Here is a 22,464-nt window from a genome sequence, read left to right as displayed (position 1 = left end):
TGCTAATGTCAGGAACATGTGTCCCAGAATTAACTGTGACTGGGATATGTGCGTCCACCCTTAAGGACTGAAAATCGTTTAGTTTTGAAAAAAAGGAGACCAGATACGTTATTTTAGAGTCAGCAGGGGGGCTTGCCTTCCTGTTGGCTTTCAGAAATATAATGTGTGCATACCATTCGGTGTGCACGTATCGTGTTGCTTTTTCATGTAACGATCATTGCGTACATGCAACTGACGCCTTCTCTTGAAATCTTTGAAAAGGCAGAATTGATTCGAACTTAATTTATTTTTGAACTCTAATGATCATCCTCATCGTAAACAAGATTTAAAAAGGAATTGATGAGCCCAAAAACCAGTACTCTCCTGGGGGTTACCTATCTCAAGTAGCACGCACGGTGGGGAGATGGTTGGCCAACGGTGGCTAACGGTAGAAACTGGTGGGGAATGGTGGGTTGGCAACGAACGATGAGCCAACGATGGCCCTACAGTTTATGGCCATCGTTGGGCCAACCGTGAATATTTTCACTGGGTCATTATTAAAAAAATTGTTAAGCCCTGTAGCAGATCGTTGGCAAATGTTTGGTTGGGTAACGGTTGCCAAAGCAGACATTGCCTACTGTTAGCCCAACCATAAGCTCCACCGTTGTCCAACCATCTCCCAAACGATCGTGCTACTAGGGATAGAGATGACTGATTTTCGGACTCATCGGTTCAATTTAAAAAGAAGTCGTAGTCAAAGGGTTATCAGTCAAGGGATTTAAATTAAAGCATTGCTTTCTTGTGCATCAAGAGCGTATTTCTATGAATTTCATCAGTTTAATGAGACAAATGCATTGCTTTCTTTCTACAAAAAATAATTTAACTGTAACTAAAACCCAAAATGTATTTTATTCAATTAATATCTCAGTATTCATATGTGTTCTGCTCCTGCTGCTCCAGTATATTGTTATTTAAATTCGTGCAAAGGTGTCTAAACATATGTATAGAATTAATGACTACACAATGCATCTACATCCATGATGTGCATATAGTCCGTTTTAGACACATTTCTCGAAAATGTTGGAAGATTTAAGCTGTGGCCTGAAATAAATTTTGAAGATGTGTATGAACCGGAGCTGGGTACGTTTTTCAAACCATATCCAAAAATAAAAATCATTGAAATTCATGAAAAAAATATGTAAACTGATTTAAAAATTTAAATTTTATATTTAATTAAGTCATTAATACATATTACATATAGATAATATGCATCTGTGTCTATGTATTCCCTTGACTAATATTGTTGAATTGAAATCAAATTGCGATTTTGACCTAGCAGCCATTTATGTTGACCTTGTAGATTCTTGAAATTCAATCGAATTCCTCTCCAGAATGAGATCTCTTCGACATTTTTATCTTTCTACGGTTTTCAGAAAACGGAAAAAAGCCATTAAGTTGTACGGAAAGCAATCATTTGAACTTTATCTCAATTTATTCATTAATCAGTCCTTGGCGCCAAGACAAACGAAAAGAACAACAAATCCCAGATTCATTACTCTCTCTGCTTGACGTTTTCGATCGCAAATGTTCATTCTTGGCTGACGATGCTTACTGGCTGGTACTTCCCTGCTCTACCAATCAGGTGCAGTGACAATGTGGTCATTTAATGAATAATTAATTTGTTTTGTGCTCATGGCGGAAGCAAAACTACAAAATTTAGCTGCGATAGTCTAATATATACAAATAAAGATGTGCATAGGTATGGCATACGTATGTGTACATATGTGTATATATATATATATATATATATACACACACAAGTGATGTTAATTCTTTTTTATTATTATTATTATTTTACACGAAAGTCCCGAAATAATGATGATGTAGTTTTAAATGTTATAAAAACGTACTTATCATCTTAACGATGTTTAATGCCAATACATTTTGTAATCGTTACGTGTTTTAGGAACTATTGACAATCAATTCGTATTAGTTGGATACATTTTACTTTTATGTCTTTGAAAACAAACTAAATTAAATTTCTTCAGTATAAAACTTTTATCTACTTCATAACATCAATTCTGTGAGAATTGCAAAATAAAATAGAAATTTCAAATTAAAGCAGTAAAAATAAAATAAAAAAAATAATCAATTTACATTCAGATTAAAAATTACTTAGTATAATTCCATTTACATTCTGATAAACCTATGGGTGTCCATGGGCTTGCCCCTCACAGAGAAAGCCACCAAAATGGGGAAAAAAATGACTCAAATTAGCCCCCCCCCCCTCCCTCCGCCTAAAAATTTTATTAGTACAGTCAGCGCCATAAACCCCCGTCGTGCGCACCCTTCATAATATAATATGTTTAGAGGGGCGATCTAAAAATTTGTCCATTAAAAAATAATTGATAAACTTTTCAAATTAAAACTAAGAAGAGTTTTGTAATTACTCACTATGAACATACACTAGGAACAATTTTGCACTTAACTGACTAAATTCCTGAATTTATCTAATTTAGTGCACCCAAGACAACACATAAATATAACTTAAATCATCATTATTACGGGACTCTTTGGAAGCACTTTGAACTTTGTACATAGCCGCATTTAAATTTCTAAAAAAGAGTTTATAAATTTAGAGAGAGTTAATTATTTTTGTTATTAATTTTGAAATTCACACCTTTGCTGTACTGTGTATCCCCTAAAGCTCTGTAGAAGTATTGCAAATTGCGGGCAATTCTTCGTTCTTGTAAAATGTATACTCGAGCTCTGCTCCTACAATTGCAAACTTGTGAGGACCAATACTGATAAGAATAGCTACAAATCTAGATGAAATTAATATAAAAGATTCAATTCTAGTTAGGTTTACACTATGTGACATTCATTTAATATCTGACTTGTTACACTTTCAAGTTATTGTACTTAGATTTTGACTACGCACCAGTTTGAAATTCTGCTCTGCATTTTAGTCTCTGCCTTTCACATGTCTCATAATAACTGATAATAGCTTTATATCTTCCATGCACCAATCTGAATGCCGGCCTGGTTCTCTGCTCTGTCGGTTATCATTTGCAGCTGGAGTGACGTCATCATTAGAGAATACGTCACAGCGTCGTCCATTCGACAAAGAACGTTAAAATTCTTAACTAGGTAGCGATTTACTTTGTGCCTGCCTAACGTGCAATAAAATCGCGGGAAAAGTTTATGAATATGAAAATTAAATATTCATTTGATTTTTTTTTTAGTGTGTAAAACTCACCATTCAACAAAAATAGAAAAACTAATTCATGTATTTTTTTTTTTTTTTTTTTTTTTGCGATTTTAGAAGAATGTGAAGACTTGGCTTAAATGTTATTAAACTTCCATTTCTAAATGTTATCGAATTAAAAGTAATTATGTCTTCTTTCGAACAAAAATCTCCAAGAAAACCAAAAATGAAGTATTGATTTTTCCAAATTTGCAGTTGCCTAGTTGTCGTACTCTGCCTACGATATATAAATAGAAATTTGGTTAATTACAATAAGTACATGATGGAAATGTGCTAGTGAGGTTAAGTTCGACCAATCAAGTTGCTTTTCGAAGGAATACATTTTTCTTTTGGCAAATCGCTTTCAACAGTGGTCAGCAAATAATCACATATAGTTTGGATTGATAATCTGTGATGAAAAAAAAAATTCGTGCTAAGAAATTTCGCCATCCTTGACGTCACTCTAGCCAAAGTGGTTTCTTCGGCAATGCCGAGAATCGGGTCGTTCATTGCTATGATAGGGAAAGCCGAATGTCGGCAAAAATATATTGTATGGAATACGTATTGCAATGCTACTACGGCCATGACAATGTACTTAATGCCTTTTATGAAAGGCGTTTGCAATTTTTAATAAAAACTTTTACACAAATCTTCTATCTGTTTTCTTTGTTTTTAACAACGTCGTTTCTGCTGAAGCAACATAAATAGTCATTACGCAAGAGATTTATACAATTTTAAAAATTTTATCCACAATTTATGTTTACTCAATCAGTGAACATAATACGATCGACACGGAAAAGCTCTTAACCAGTCAAATTTCTAGATTCCAGCAACTGCAGAATGTAAACTATATCCTATTTCATGAGAAGTGATAACTGAGATAAATATATCATCGTAATTCATGGCGACCCCGTTGTGTGTTTGGCGATGAAAAGACTTGAAACAGTTCCCCCATAAGTCTTTCTGAAGGCAAGAAGTTGCCTTGACATTTGTAATTACTTTCTAAAAGCAGATTAAAAAGCAATTTATAAAAAAAACTTGCTCTCTGAAAAAAACAAAGTTAGCTATCTTTCGTTGTAAATTTCATCTATATGGAAGCTTTAACTCAATCTGAATCAATTTCAAAAGAGATAAACGAACACTGCATAACAATCAAAGAAGGAAACCCACAGATTAACCTTTAGTCAATAGATACAAACAGAATCACAAATTCAGCGAGGAGGCAGTAAATGTGGTAAATGTAAACATTGGAAATAAAACTGCAACCTTTTATATTTACATCTACTATTAGTAGTCTGTATGTGTGCAATATCGATGCTAGAGTATTCGTTTAAATGCGGAGTGTTATTCGACAAAATGAAACCATTCCCCCCCCCCCCCCATTTAAGTGTGTGGGTGGTGCACTCCTGCTCACAACTTGGAATTGGAATGCACTTTTGTACTGAAACTGAGTCTCACAAAATTGTTTGGGATACATTGGAGCAGTGATTCTCAACTTGTGGTCCACCAGCAATTTTCAAGTGGTCTGGAAACAGCTAGTGAAAATTAACCTATACCGTAAACCGGGGTTACTTTAGACTGACGGGGTAACTTTATAAAAACCTGTTTTTTATTTTTGAACCGTTCTGGCGGACTTAATTTCACAATTGGCGACCCCCTGGTGGTCTCAGGGTTTCAAGAATCACTTTTCAGAGTACGCTGACACCGCCAATTGATTGAAACAGTAAAATGGTTTTGGCAACACTGATTTATGTGGGGATGGGGTAACTTTATTACAAACCACCGAAACAGTCGTTTTAGATGGAGAAAACACGTTGTTACAAAGTAACCCCGGATGATGGGGTAACATTAATAATAAAAAAAAGACCCCCCTCCCTCCCTATTCAATATATCGAAGAATTTCAAACGGCAATTTAAAGCTGAGATGTTAAGCTATCGTTTGGTTCAAGAATTGTTGAAATATCTTGAAAAATGAGTGTGCTACAATACAAAATGTGCGAAACCTGTATCAAAGTAACCCCGGTTTACAACGTTTTTATAGTTGTAGTTAAATTTATTAAGGAAAACTTTTGGATTCATCCCATTGCACCTAATATACGGTAAACACACCGATAGTGGCCAGTGCTTCAATATTAGCCACTTCAAGGTTTATATTTGAAAAAATAGGAATCTATGTTTCCCACTGGATCTAAAACAGCATCAAACGTGATCCATTGGGAATCCTATTTTTCAAATATAAACCTTGAAGTGGCTACTACTGAAGCACTGACCGCAACTGGTGTCACTTAGTTGTTGTAAAAACATTATTTTTATCGTATTTGGCTCGATTTAGGATTTAGAAGGGGCTACCAAGTGGTCCTCAGTATTAAAAAGGTATAGAGAACCACTGGCTTAAAGTACTCACACACGTGATCGCTGAATGATCATCAACTCTACCACAGTGACTGAAGAACACGATGAAACAAGACCACATTACCCAGATTCGTGACTCTACCGATGAATCGAAGCGCTACAATCTTACTCAACGTCTCATAAACTCCTGCTTTACTGCCACTTCTTCTCTCCCTTATACCACTCCACCATCACTCCCACTTCCACGCTAAGGAACTTGAACTTTAACCTCAGTTTTCCCGAAATCTCCATCCACCGGAACATAAAATCTGAATCGATTTTCCTGCAGCTGCTCGTAATCACATGCTTTGCCGTATTTCCTTACGCACCCCAGGGAAATTTCAAAAAGCGGCCCTCAAGAAAAAAAAAAAATCCCGCCTTGCCTGAGTGGCGCCCTGATCTTCTGCGCTTGACAGCCTTTCCCTAAGATGGCCTTCCTATTCTAATATAATATGGAGTAGCTCTTTCTTAATGCATGACATATTCCGCAGAGATAAAAAGCAAGATCGTTTTGTATCTATGGCGAAATCTTCCGTTCCTCGCTAAATATTTATTGATCTGTTTGAACAACGGGACGTTCTGGGGCGGGAGAGAAGTGTTAAAGTAGATGTGATGTATTATTAGAATGGGCCGAGTGTCTTCGAAAAATCAGTTAGTTTCGAAATTAAATGTTGTTGAATACTAGCTGCGTTGCCCAGCGCTGCACCGTCTACCTCGAAATTAAATGATATGCCAAGTGAAGTATGTTCAAAAATTAGGATTAAATAAAAGAAAAAAAAAATAGCGTGAAATTTTCCATCGACGGGTAGAAAGAGGCACTTTATTACACAAATTTTAAGTTTAGACCTTTTTGGATTTTTTCATTAAAATTCAAAAACAAAAAGACACTTTTATTAATGGTTGTAATTCCGTTTCACGGACTTTCTGGTGAAAACCACCCTTTGCTCCCCGTAAAGGGAGAAAAAGCCCCTGCAAGGGCGGATTTAGGGGAGGGTCAAAGGGTCAGCTGACCCCCCTGTCACAAGAATTTTCTTACTTCTATTATAAAGGGTGTCCCAAAATTAACGCAAGATTTGAATTTGCCACAATTTTTGCTGTAAATTGTTGGCAGCCACGGATAAGAACAATTTGACAGCTGGGAGTTTAGGGTTAGTAAGAATGGAGTGTTATGCTATTATACAGCCAGCGAAACCATTCAATCACTGCATAAGGAATTTCCTGTTCGTGTACTCTCTCGTTTCGGTGATACGAATTGTACCCTAGATCGTGTGATTTTACATCATTAGACTTCTCCCTATGGGGTTATTTGAAGTCAAACGTCTATGTCAGCAATCCCACAACCACCCGCGCATTACCTAATTGCGATATCGAGCGCCAATAACAGTAAACCGCTTGACCCGCCCAAACTTTCATTATTTTTCAAATAATTGTTCGATAATGAAAACGCATTATAGAATCGAAAACGCTCCATTTGTAGTAACCCTAGACCTTCAGCTGCCAAATTGTTCTTTTTTCAAGATTGCCCACAATTTATTGCAAAAATGGCGGCAAATTCAAATCTTGTGTTAATTTTGGGACACCCTTTATAAAACTTCAATCTTTTGGATCCGAAAAAATAGTTGATGGAATAAACGCTAACGTTCGTTTACCACATGTCATGTGTGTGTTGTGTGTACTAGTTTATAGCTGTAGTCTCATATATTCAAAGCTTAGGGTAATATGCTTAGCCTGTCTGCCTAAAGAAATGGGCAGTTAAGTTTTGATGAAAATTTGAGGAAATATGATTCATGGCGCACGCTGTGCCGTTACGAATTTATGGAATGGGGAATTGAAAGGGTTTTACTCCCATTTGGGGGGGGGGGGGGGGTGCACACAGGGCCCGACTAACTGAAAGTGAGGCCCAAGGTCCACAATACTTTGGAGGCCCCCTCTGTATTCTATCATTTTAAGTGAAGGCAAAATAATGTTAAGCAATATTTAAAAGAGGTATTCTTTCAATGAATGGATTATTAATTTTGTTATTTACACAAAAAAACATGATTTTTAAATGCTATGCATAAGTTTTTGAAAAATTTGGAGCCCTTTAGGAAGATGGGGCCCCAGGCTCAGGCCAAGTTGGCCTATGCGGAAATCAAACCCTGGGTGCACATCACCTTTGGAGGGGAGTCACCGCTGCTTAACTGATACTTTTTGCACAGGAGGTATAACATTGGCCATTAAAAACTTGACCCCCTTTACAAAAATTTCTGGATTCGCCCCTGAGCTCCTGTGTAAATTCTTGAGTACCAAAGGACCTCTGTACCAATCTTTTCAAAAATCCGACGTAAGGAGTGGATTTTTATAAGGAAAACCCCCATAAGGGAGGCAGAAACTCTTCTATATGAACTTCTGAGCACCTAAGGACCTCGGTGCCAAGTTTGACAAGGATCCAAAACGCTTTCCCTAGTGCAACCAGAAGTTTCCCAGGGAGGTGGTCATAATAGATCTCACATGCATTATTTGCCATACTAGGATTGACACTATAGTAGAAACCATAACGTAAAATCCATGCATTGATGGAAACCGTAATCTTGAGGGGTTTGGCACCCTTAGGACTATACACTTTCCTTTTGGAAGAAAGCTTTCCGTGCGTCACAGCACCATTTCTCTGACATTAAATGTTATTAAACTCCTTGAATTCCATCCAGCAGGTAAATTGAGAAACGCCATTTTAAAAACTTAAATCAATATTTGCTTCGTTATGAAATTCAAATTTAAGTAAGGTGTGTAGAAAAAGTAGAGGTCGTAAAACTGGCACGAGTATGGAACATTCTTGGGCATAATGCAATTTCGTCACGTGGAGAAAAAATCTCCTGTCGGTTGTTGTTAAGTATTTTAAGGAACCAAATTTCATCAGTTTCAAGTTACTGTAGCTTCCCTAGCCTGTCTTAAAGTGAATTACATCATTTTCGATGAAGAATATTCCAGTTAGTGGAATAAATTCAATTCCTTTCGTTGTCTTTCTTTTCATGCTAAATACAAGTTGCGTTATCTTTGGCGAAGTGATAAGATCGAGAAGCAGCTTCTACGCTGGAAGGTACCAGTTCAAATCTCAATGTTTACAGCTACAGGTAATTCCACAAAAAAACAGAGATTTTGTCCTGTACGTGGCACATCTATATTTAATCTTCAAAACGTGTAATGAGCAAAATTTTTCAGCCTCACACGCGTATATGTGGTTTCCTAAGTAAAAGATCTTTGTTTATTACATTTTTGAAATGTTACTTTTGACCCGAAATATAGAGCTGCCCGTGTGAAGGAAAAAACTTTAGTTTATTACATTTCTTAAATGTTACTTTTGACGCGAAATATAGAGCTGTCACATGTGAAGCAAACAACTTTTGTTTATTACATTTTTGAACTGTTACTTTTAATGCGAAATATAGAGCTGTCACGTGTGAAGCAAACAATCCTTCACTGTTATAACCAGGGGTTCCAGACGAGTGAAAATATTCCCTCTAAGGTGAAAACATAGTGCCTGAAGGAGCAATGCAGGCCAGAAAATAGAGCAGAGGAGCCAAAACGGCATGCAATCGCAGAAAGACTCATTGCGCATGCGCTTTTTGCCTTAGACATACATTCAAACCACCTCAACATGGCGGACAAATAATGATTGCGTTTGTGTGTCTCTCACATTGAATGAAGTACACTATTGGATTAAAACGCAACTTTTCTAGGATTAATTATCCGAAATTACAAGTAAGTACAGCTTTTGATCACTTTGTAGCTTTTAGGGCTTTCAAACATAGTTAAGTGTTTAAAAGTGCATTTATTGCTTTTCAGTAACCGTTAGTCTTCTAGTTCCCGTTTACCGTTACTATCGTGAAATTTCCATCATTCAAAACGCTACTAAAAATATCTGTCATTACTTTCTTGAATACTCGATAAGCAGCTTTTATTAATCACCAAAAGAACCTTAATAAAATGTTTCTTGTGCTTCGTAATTATAACAGAAAGCCAGTGAGAAAAAAAAAATCTCTCTCAGTCTAGCTCTTTTTTTTTTTTTTTTTTGCTTTCTCATTCAAGTGTTAGAATCATTTCCTGTTAGCGGTTGATGCTCGATAGCGTTAGAAATTCCTTTTGGTTTTTTATTTAACTGGTTGAAAAACTTTATGTGCATTTTATATTGTTACTCTTGATTAACGTTTATGAAACGATTTTGTTCTTCCGTAATTGTAATATCCCTGAATATTTTTGGCTCATCATGTAAATAATCCATAAGTACAGCTATGCTTCATTTTCGGAATACGTCAAGTTTTAGTAAATGTATAATTTCTCACATGTTTTAAATAATTACTCGTTTTTAAATTATAACGTATTTGTGACAGATCTTTGATACCAAGTGGAGGGGTAGATATTTATTGTTTTATTAATTTTTAACATTACTTTTTGTTAAAAAAAATCATCAAAACCCTGAATTTTTTCACATGTTTTTTAACGGCCCCAGAGTTATTATTCATATTATTTATTTTATGAATTTTTAAGAAAACGATAAAGATTTCACCGGTCCGCAAAGTTTTTCATTTGCTTTTACCGCTCCCGTGGGTCAAAAGAGGTTGAGAAACACTGAGTTAGACCACGATCAGATGAATTAAAGCTATGAGCACTTCTTAACTATGTTGAAAGCTCTGAAATATGATCAAATGCTGTAATTACATGTTTTAATCATTCCCAATACCGAGTTCAATGTGAAAATGTCCAAAACGTAGAATATCATAAATCAAAACAAAACTTAAAAAAAGAAAAAAAAAACACAACTGTATTCAAAAACGCACACAATACGGGGGAGGGGGGAGGAGCATCTATAGTAAGGGTGCCATTTCTCTCTCCGAAGATTCCTTTTTTTCACTCCGGCTGTCTAGTTTTTAAAAGGTGCCTGTTTTTCACCCTATTTAGAGGTGCGATTTCGGCTCCGTATTGGGTGCCGCTGGTGAACAAGTGTTTCTCCCCTGAAAGGTGCTGAATGCATCCTGTAGTTTTAACAGTGTTGTTACATTTTTTAAATATAACTTTTGACTCGAAATATAGAGCTGTCACGGGTGAAGCAAACAACTTTTGTTTATTACATTTTTCAAATGTTACTTTTGATGCGAAATATAGAGCTGCCACGTGTGAAGCAAACAATCTTTGTTGCATTTTTTTAAGTATAACTTTGGACGTGAAATATAGAGCTGTTAAGTGTGAGACAAAATGTCTGATTTTCTGGGGAATGCCCCACTACCTGTTTCTTTTTAAAAATAACACCAAGAACTAATTAGTAAGATAGCAAAGTATACACTTAATAAATTTGCAACAACAGATTCGGAGGATATGTAAGGTAGGTGCGGGTAATAAGACCTAGCTAAAGGAGATTTGAAATAAAATAAAAACTATGTGTCCGAATCAACAAATTGTAATATTAATTGAACATACAGATCAATTACTACAAGAAACTAACAAAAAATCACTGGTTTTGATGAAAACAAGCGTGAAATCAAACATTTTTTAAAACCTCGTCACTTGGCCTTATTATACTATGGTAGGATAATAAGGCCTAAGAACTTGAACACTCTCAAATAATCAAAATAAGCTTCTAACATTGATAATTGAGATTAATTGCGATATATATGTGCATTAATCATGCTTAAAGTCTTCAAAATGGCAACAAAATTCTTTGTTTAACAACGTCAGGGCCTCAAAACTATCTTTTTCATAGATTGTCACACCGACGCATTCTTTATGATACCACTTGCGCATTTTAGATATATAGTCTCATGTTATTTCATCTTATTTTCTCACAAGTGTGTGACAGCACCAAATAGCATCTTTTTCTTTAGTATCATTTCCTTCATTGAGGGTTTACGTCTTTTTTATTTTCTTCTCTTTCTTGTTTCTGTCTATTAAGTCTTTGATGACTAAGGTTACCCGATAATTAATGGCTTTTTTTCTAACAATTGGTAGGTTTTTTTTTTCTTTGTAATTTTCTCCCGTGTACGCATAAGCTCCTAAAATGCTGTACTTTTTAATGGCGCGAGCTGCGCATTGTCGTTTTCATCGTACGAACTTGAACCGTAAACCATGGTGTAAAACTTTTCAGCAGCTCTGCTTGAAGTACTACTATAACTCTGAACCAATTAGTAAATACTCGTAACTACTTATAAACATCTATAATATATTGAGAAATGTTTAAAATAAGCTGTAAAACTGACAAACATAGCTGCAAAAACAAAGAAGTATAATAAAGCCTACGATCAAATTTGGTAGACCTTATAAGCCGCTGACATCGGTACAAAGAAGTACACAAAAGTACAATAATTGGTTTATATATATATATATATATAATTCGGACATCAAAGATCGATAGAAGCATTGATAATATAAAACTGGAGCGCAAAACTATATCTAAAAGTGTAATATTACAAAAATTACTTAACATTCAGTCGGACGATTTTTTATTATTCGTGTTGCACAACCGCTCCGCGCAAATGAATCGCGTCGCACTGGTCGCAACAAATTAGGAACATGCCGCGACCAGTGTGAAGTGTCATCTACGAGTGTTTGCTACCTACGAGTGCATCCTTGAGTGGATACAGACATTTTACATTGTATTTTTGTTGTTTAGGCCTTATTAGCCGACAGGCCTTAATACCCGCATCTACCTTAGCTAAAATTAAGAACTGTAAAGCTGATGTCCAAAAGTGTCGCACACGTGACAGGTAAACTTCATTAAAAAAATCGGGATTAAAAAAGAAATTACAAAAAAAAAATTGTTTATCAAATCACATAAGTGAAGTACTTTTACTAGGTTAACAAATTTTTAACTTCCAACCCATATTGTTTTGTATATGTATAAAATCATGAGGAAACTTTAGACCAAATTGTCCAACACGTGACCCTGGAATCACCGTACGGATATATATTGTGCACTTTTAACTACTGAACAATTTTCACATTACCCAATTTTTACTTTCTTCTATATCTAATATACAGATAAAAATATTGGTTTCCCGCAAGTTTTCGAATTTTGACGGATTCGAACGTTTTGAGGTGTGCCGAGTTCATTTTGATCATTTTTGGAAAATGTCTGTCTGAATAAGTGTGATCGGTTTTTCCTGACCATTCTAGAGCAAAAACTACAGCATGAAATCGAACGAAATTTGGTTCTCCCATTGTGCCCTATGTGAACTGGTGCCCATTAGATTTCGGCGCGAATTCCTACTAGGGGGGTGGAGCAATCAAACGTTTCATCAGCTATGCTGCCTGCAATTCCTTGGGAAGTAACTAGCGGAATCAAACAAAATTTGGTCCACATGTCGACCTTGAAGTTTACAGGCGCTGATTCAATTTTGGTGTTAATATCTCAAACGGTGGTTGCGCATTCGAACGTTTTTTGTCGTTACTTGTGACTGCTATATCTCAAGAAATAATGAACGGAAACAAACAAAAATTTATCGAAAGGTAACCTAGAGGTTACAAGAGCTGTTTCTATTTTGCCACCAAAGCTCAAAAGAAGTGGTGCAATAGAATGTTCTTTCTTGCTCATTGCGAGTGCTTCATCTCTATAATAACTTGTGGAATAATAATGCACTATAGCGTTACAATAGAACATACTCCATCTGAATAGTACTTCATTGAAAGAACATTCGCGATCACAAGATAAAATGAACCCACGTTTATTTACAAGAATGCCTGCTTAACTGAACTAGCGCTTGTGTTGCCAAACAGAAAGTTGAAATCTAAAATTACAAATAATAATAATAATACGATATAAAATCGATATATATCACTATCTCAAGAAGTGATGCTACGTTTCAGATGAAATTTGGAATGAATGTAAACCAACACGGAAACTGGAGCTGATGTAATTTTGCCGCTAATAGCTCCCGGGGGGGGGGGGGGGGGTGAGCTAATTTTTACCATTTGTTGTGCAGATAAAAATAGCTAAATAATGCTAAAGAACGCTAACATATCGTGAGTCTTTATAAAGATTGAAATTATTGGACATTTAAAAAAAGTTCTTTTTAAAATCAATAATAACAACAATATACAGGGTAACAGGAAATATCCAACGTTGTTTAGCACAAATAAACAGATTTCAGAATACACGTGTTTCGAGGTTTCAAGGAACCCCCTTTTTCAATTCAAAGGTGTGAGCTTCTAGATGTAAAGACACCCAGTAAAGACCCCAGCTTTTACTGGGTGTCTTTACATCTAGAAGCTCACACCTTTGAATTGAAAAAGGGGTTCCTTGAAACCTCAAAACACGTGTATTCTGAAATCTGTTTATTTGTGCTAAACAACGTTGGATATTTCCTGTTATTCCTCGGCACAAAGGTATTTATTTATTGTTTAATATTACAGGGTGTTCCGTTTTAACCTGCAAGACCTTTATTTTCGCAACCGTTAGTCCTAGGTGTATACTTCCAATTGCAAAAATGTTCGAAATCAGATGCAGAGTTAGGATATTGAAAATATGAAGCAAAAAAAGAAATATGACAAAAAATACAAAATTTAACTTTTTATACGGGCCCCAGGTCCCCTAACTTATGTTTAGGGAACTAATATCCATTGAAAGATGTGACTAACACAAAAAACATGACAATTGTGTGACCAAAACTGGGGGAGATATTCCAGTTCAAAGTTTTAAGGGACCATACAAAAGATGAGATTGGAACTCAGCGCCCTTTCAGAAGAATGACAAGTCGTCATAGTAAGAAAAACAATGTATTTATATTTTTCATTGCTATTCAAAAATGAATACAAATGTTATGCCGTGATACGCAAAACACACTACAAAACCTCGAATAATTTGAACTAGTATGTTGTGGCCATCACGAAACTTTCTTCTATATTTTTCTTTTTTTTTTTTTCTGATCCCTCCCCATGCTTGACGAGGAAGCAATATTCCCAACAAAAACAAAATGACACATGCAAAAACTTGACGACTATCCCAATGTCTGAATTATTGCAAAAGCAAAGCAAAGAGCGAAAATTGAAAGTTATTTTAAAAGCCTTGCTTGAATTAATTACAAATATTTTATTTGTTAACAAACATAAGATGGCAACAGTTAAAAATTTTAAATCATTGAGATAATATTTCCTATCATTTCCATACAATTAAAATCACGAGGAATACGCAGACGACAATCTATTACGATTTATCTTTCTTATTGTTGCATTAATAAAAATATTTTTATTCGCAAAAAAAAAAAAAAAAAATCAACACCTCTTGGAGCGATTGGCGTCAAAATAGAACCAAAGCCTGTTTACATATGGATTCACATATATTCCAAATTTCAACCAGAACGTAGCATTACTTCTTGAGATAGGGCACTCAAAATGGAAAAAAAGAACGGGTGATTGCGCTACCCCCTTTTTAGCTGTTGACACAAAAATAAAATCAGTTCTTATAACCACTAAGGGCTACTTGCCGATAAATTTTTCTTTCATTCCGTTCATTATTTCTTGAGATACAGCAGTCACAATTGACGACAAAAAACGTTCTATAGCTCAACCCCCGTTTGAGTTATTGACACCAAAATTGAATCAGCACCTGTTCCTGTTAATACCAACGTATGGACCAAATTTTGTTTGATTCCGCCAGTTACTTCCTGAGGAATAGCAAGCACGCGTAACTCGAAAAACGTCCCATTGCTCCACCCCCTTTGGAGGAATTCGCGCCAAAAACTAATGGGCACAAGTTCACATAGGGGCACATATGTGTACTAAATTTCGTTCGATTTCATGCGGTAGTTTTTGTTGTAGAGCGGCCACAAAAAACTGGTCACACACAGACGTGACACACATACACACACACACACACACACACACACACACATACACACACACATACACACAAACACACAGACAGACAGACATTTTCCAAAAATGGTCGAAATGGACTCAGCACACCTCAAAACGTTCGAATCCGTCAAAATTCGAAATTCGAAAATTTGCACGAATCCAATACTTTCTTCTATATATTAGATATAGAAGAAAGTAAAAATCATACTCTATGCACACAAATAATTTTAAACACACGTTAACTGCTATATTTCCCCCCGAAATGCGTTATTAACGGCGAGTGAAAAGCGGTGTAAGTCACAAAATGCTTCATATCTCGGTGCATATTGGTCGTACTATTTTCAAAATTTTTGTATTGGAATTGTTTTTTAATGGAGATTATTTCCCTAAATATAAGTTAGGGGACCTGGGGCTCGTATAGAAAGTTACATTTTGTATTTTTTGACTCACTTTGATTTTTGCTTTAAACTTTCAATATTCTAACTCTGCATCTGATTTTGAACATTTTTGCAACTGGAAGTATACATTTAGGACTAACGGTTGCGAAAATAAAGGTCTTGCAGGTTAAAACGGAAATGCCTGTATGTGCGTGTAACTAAAAATATACGTACCTTTAATTCCAAGACTTAGCAAAGTAATTTATTATAACTATCAGGGCAGCAGATAATTATTAAAGCGACTAATTATCCTCCCAACTTCAAGAAGAGATCTAATAAGAGTTTTCCGCTCTTGTTTGCTACGGAAGAAGACAATGCAAAATGCCTTCTGCACCATGTATACAGAAAATAAACACTACAAATAATCACTGCAGAAGAGAAAACCTCATGCTATGATAACTCATTACTGGGTGTGATGAAAATAATCTACTGTCATTAAATTTTCAAAAATGTGTCGAAAACATAATCACCTTGACGAGATTTTCCTATTTATAGAAAGAACACAGTCAGCAGGATCTCGATGAAGACCCCTACGTAGTGCTATTTCATTTATGATGGCGGAGGTTTTTGTAAAGTCTTGTACTCATGAAAAATATTTATTTAAAAAAAAAACATCATACATTTTCGATAATTATTGTTTTATTTTGATCCTTTACTCACAACGTTTTTTTCGCAACGTTAATACTTTAAATTGCGTACCTTCCGCAGTTCTGGGAAGAACTAGATGGTTTTGAATTTCACGCCATGCTCTAGCACAGCCAGACTTTACCTTCTGACGTGTGGTGAGTTTGGTCATAAGTCCTATAATATATATAAACTGTCATATTGGAATTGCTAATATGTGTTAAAACTAAGGGTTCCAGGTTGTTGACCTTCAAAATCCCGCTCGCGGCATCCCTTGGAGTTTTTTTTTATTAAAGATGCCATTTTTAGTTTTCTACATTAGGACCAGCTACATAACTTTAGTTAATAATGTACCAATGGGAGGGGGGGGGGGGGACTTGACGAGATAAAATCCAAAATATAAAAAAAGAATTATGTACGAGGGTTATTCGTAAATTAAGGTCCGAATTGCCGTATCCAATTGAATGTCGCGCCTACATTGAAACGCGCATGCGTACCGACTCCCGGCATGCCTTGTTCATCAAACGACACCATTTGCATAGGTATTGATGCAGTGTTTGTTCTTTGTACAGTGTCAGTTTAAGATGTTTAAAACAATTGATCGGCCCGCCAAGTGCGAAATACGGTCGGTGGTTCGGTTTTTGAAGGCAAGTAACGTTCCAGCGGCAGAAATCCATTGACAAATAAGCGAAGTGTATAGCCCCAATGCGATGAGTGACAGCAATCTGCTATTGACACTCAAAAACTGATCAGATCTTTTGGATGGGAACAGATCGACCACTCATCGTACAGTCCGGACTTGACGCCGAGTGATTTTCACTTGTTCCGCTGCCTAAAGGAGTTTCTCAGCGGCAAGCGTTTCACCACAGATGACGAGGTGAAGAAAGCAGTTCAAGACTGGTTATCCTCGTAGCCGGCAGACTTCTATGACTTAGGCATACAAAAGCTTGTAGAACCTTATGACAAATGTTTAAACAAATATGGTGGCTATGTAGAAAAATAGAAAAATATGTAAGGAATTAAATAAAAAAAGTTTTTAGAAAAAATCTGTGTTTGTTAATTTTTTATAAGAAATCGGACCTTACTTTACGAATAACTCTCGTATAATTCTTAAATGGAGTTTTTTCAATATATTTTCATTATCAGCGCAAGAGTAATGAAACAACCAGAAGGCTTTAGATCCACTTAATACATGCGGTGTACGTGCTATAATCAGTGAACTCGAAAATCCTGTTGTTAGCCATTACACAATTAACCTAAAGTTTAGGAAGCAAGAAGAAGGACTTAAAGGGAAGAAGTTTTTCTTTCCCCTTTTAATCTCACATCCAAATCGTGAAAGTAGAGATGACTAGTGACGCCATCTCTTGATCACTAATCCAACTATTGTCGATCGGTATTAGGAGCAACGATGACCAACCTTCCAGGTGCCCCTTTACAAATGACGAGCAGTTTCTTGTCATTGAACGGGCCAATGATTTAATTGCATTTTTCAGTCTCCACATTTGAAAACGAAAAGATATATTTAGTTCCAAAAAAAGTACATATATTACTATTGTACCAACTTTTGATAAAAGTCCGTATAATTAAGGATTTAGCAAATCGCTGTCAGTAAATTTAAATGGACAGCAACATTCTGTGACTTTAGCAGTTATGCTTTACCATAAGTTTAAAAACTGTACCCGAAATAGCACACAACATAGACTGGACAAATAAAATCCAAATTATTTTTCAAATTCAGTCTCATAATTAATCCATCATTTCTTTGAGGGATGTAATGGAGGGAAATGTTTGAACTTTCGAAACTTCCAAAACGGAATAAATGACTGCACCCGAAAGACAAAGTTTGACTTTCAAAGTCGGACAGTCCAACAGAACAGACTTTAACAATCAAAATTTTAAATCATTCCTAGATCTCAAAAATTCTTGGCTCTTGATGATTCTCAGAAGATGCGGATTGGGTGAAGTCATAACGACGTCATTTCTCCATTAAAGCTGTCAGTCATTATGATTTGAAATGGGAGGTCGTGGGCGGGGCCAATGTCAACGACAGAACACCATTTCTTCTGAATACTTCCAAGTCAAAGTCCTCGGATTTGATGGATTGGTTAAATGTCCTTAATGACAATCTCCGGAATATTTTTGGTGCAATTACGTTTCTCCCATGAAAGTTCTTAAAAAGGGGGCTAGAGAAAGTTCTTTTTTAGAAAAACGGTTATTTTTCTTTCCGCTACTCTTAGGAGGGGCGCTGGTATTGAATTCGGAACTACTTAGTCTTTCGCATTGATTGTGGAGTTTAAGATCACATTTTTTCCACGGAAATGATTTTCTAAACTTTTGAAGAGCTCAATAGTCGAATGAAATGAAGCATCATTAATCAAATCCAATAATAGGAGGAAATTATTTTGTTACTGTACAATACATTTTCTGTTATAGAAAGAGAAATAAAATATCCACACACTACGATTTGTTTAGTATTTTAAAATAAGTTGCTTCAAAATTAATAACCATAACATACTTACTCTCAAGGAATTAAAGATTTATTACTAACTAGTGGTACCCACACGACTTTGCCCGTAATAGAAAAATTAAAAAGTCTTTTGGTTCGCCTGTACATTTACAAATAATGTATGGTGAATTTTCTCGCCAATTGGCTTGTACCTATGTTACGGTTCCACGTTATGATAATTTCGTATCTCGCCAATTGGCTTGTGCCCATGTTACGGCTCCACGTTATGATAATTTCGTAATTTACTCGTCCATCTTATGACAATTTTGTTTTTAAAACTGGAATAGAAAATGAACCACATCGAATTTTCGAAAAATCGCTTTGAAGTGCACACCCCTATGCTACAAACTAACATTGTGCCAAATTTCATGAAAATCGGCCGAAAGGTCTAGGCGCTATGCGCGTCACAGAGAATTATTATTAGTAAAGATTAACTGCGATTAAGTGAGCACTCTATCCTACTTAAAACCCCGTTCGATTTCAATCCCTCAGAGAATGATGCGAAATGTTTTTTAATAGTGAACTATTTTTAGATTTTTTTTTTTTTTTTTGAGCAATCAGGATTGCTTATTGCTTTCATTTGACTGTTTTTGGCGTGCTATCATTTTTCCCACCGGCGCGGCGCCACCCTCTGCCAGCACCAACCGTCGCGTCGGCCGGCCTCATGATGCTGCTCCTCTAGCGAAAACCGTCTCCAGGTTGCGTCCATATCCTACACACACACGCATACATACACGCACCAACACACACGCACACACAAACACCACCATACACACACATACACAGACACATACACACAAATACACACAACTGCCCACACATTCATGCCTGCACACAGACACAAACACATATGCTTACACACACACACACATATACATACCCCGCCCCCACGCACACAAACACTCATACACACAACTACCCACACACTCATGACTGCACACAGACACAAACACACATGCCTACACACATACACATACCCCCCCCCCCACACACACACATACAAACACACACTCGTGATTGCGAAAAACAATTTGAATTCAAGATGACAAAATTCAAATTAATTTTTTTTTTAGCTATTTACATTAATATGTCCAGAACTAAACTTTTAGTTACAGATCCTTCCCCCCAGCCCTAAATAAAACGTAAGAGCTTTTTGAAATCAGACAATGTTTTACACTTTTGCCAACCCATTACGTTTTATTAACAAGAAAGTAGCCCAAATGTGTTCAACTCTATAATACGATGCGTTTGAAAAGGCAAAAAGTTAGTGTTGCTTTCGTGAAAACATTTTTTCCATGTTTTACTGCGTGGATGAACCAAAAACTTTTGCTCAAACAGGGACCCTTTCTCCACGATATTAATTTCTTATTTCAGCACCCTATCATCGTTTCCCGTCTCTCCCCCTCCAAAAAGAAAAATAATAGTAATAATAATCATTCCAATATACAATTTTGCCGATAACTAGTTTCTAAAGCATATTTATACAAACATGCCAGTACAAGTATGTTTTCAAACGCTAAGTTAAGAGTGGATGGTATAAAATAATTTTGCTCAAGAAGAATAATGCAATTATTGTGTAAAATTGACGCACACGTTCAAGTTTTCTTGCGCAAATATGATTGTGCAAATATGCTGGTGTGTATAGGCGTTTTAAAGGTATTGCTAATATTTAAGCAGAAGGAATGGGTGTTATATCGGACATTATTCACCGTCATTGCAAACAGAATGAACATCAGTGGGTTACATACAAACTATTTGAAAGCTTGAAACTTCTGGTTGGTTGGTTGGTTCTAGTGGTTTTATTGAAGCAAGAGCCTCTATAGGCTGTACCGCTTCAAACATTTGTTTTGAGAAACTGAAAGGACAAATCTAGAATTTCGAAGTACTAAGCAGAAATAAAAATACATACGAAGTCACACATTTTGAATAACAGACAAAAATAATGTTCTGCAAGAAAATTTTGACTAACATCAAAAAAGAAATGTACTAAGAAAGTAACTGACGAAACGAAAACATTGAGAACAAGACGAACATTGAAACGGAAGGTTCCGGAGAATCATTTAATTGACAGAGATTATGCTAATCAAGAAAAACCAATCAACGAAATCTGAAGAATCTATTTACTGCAACAGTTGATGTTACTCAAGAAAACCCAATCTACGAGATCCACACTTCATCTTAGACTTGGATTAGCGTTGTACTTTGTACAATGAGCCTGAGTTGGGTACTGCTGCTGATTTTCCTGCCGCATAAAGTCACCATAAATGGCATTGGATTAATTACTTGCTAGTCTGACACTAGGTGGCACGTGGCACCACCGGTGATTCTTTTCTGGTTGCTGTAAAGAATGCTATTTATTTGTGGAAGTTACACGAGTCTAGTTGGCTGCGTTGCTGTTTGGGAAGAGCAGTTTTTTTTATTTTTGAAAACTTGATTTAACGTAATACTTTCAACAAATGATCTTTTAACTTCATTAAAATGTGTTTATTTAGTTGTATTTTACATATTCGTTTAAGGTAAGCTTTAAGCTGAATGATCTGAGCTCTTTGCTACGTTTCGGTTCTTTTTACGCAAAGCAGCAAGTCACCATATTGGCGAATATGATATTCGTATTTTCGTCTCCTACCAAAATTGGAGTCAAAACGTTGATGCAGAGTTTCTTATATGCCAAAAACGTTTTCATTAAGACAAACATGTAGCAATACACAGGGCAACAGTGATTTTGGTGCTGGGGTTTTTGGAACTGATTTCGTATGAATTTGGTACCCTGAGTGTGGACCCCCCCCCCCAAATATGACATCAGTTTTTGCCCAGAAGCTCTAATTTCTAAGATATAACATTTAAATATACGTAAAACAGGTTTAAGTTACATCTATAGATCAAATAAAACACAAAACAGGGATTTTTTTATTCCTATTGCATTGTACAAATAATAAGAGATTCATTACCAAACAGTCCAATTAGGCTCTTGGACATGGGTCCCTAATTTTTAAGAGCCTCAAAATGACTAAAATTGTAGTAGTCTTGCTTAAAAAAACTTCACCTTAATTTTCTTTTATTTTCTTAAGTTTTCTCCTATATTTACTTACCTTTCTTACGTGTATTTAAGTGTGGGATACTCTGCCTCTCAACAAATATTTTGAACGAGTGGAAAAACAACTCAACACCCCTGAAATGGTGGTTCCCCATTAATGTTTATGTTTATAAAGTTTGACTTCAGAGAACCATCCAAAAAATTTTTATTTCGGGTCACCCGCTATATTAATCAGACTCAGAAAAATATTGTATACAAAGATCCAGCTCATCCCGCATCGCGCGAGACGAATATATGCAAGCCAAGAACTTAAAAATTGACCTTAACTTGTTGATGCGTTATTACTAAACTTGTCAAACTTAACTTTTACTGCATCTGGTGAATTTTCCTATAAGTGATTACATTGCAGGATGACAATAGGGTA

The sequence above is a fragment of the Uloborus diversus genome, chromosome 7, assembly GCF_026930045.1.
Source record: "Uloborus diversus isolate 005 chromosome 7, Udiv.v.3.1, whole genome shotgun sequence".
NCBI lineage: Eukaryota > Metazoa > Arthropoda > Arachnida > Araneae > Uloboridae > Uloborus > Uloborus diversus.
Note: the sequence above shows the minus strand (reverse complement) of the source record.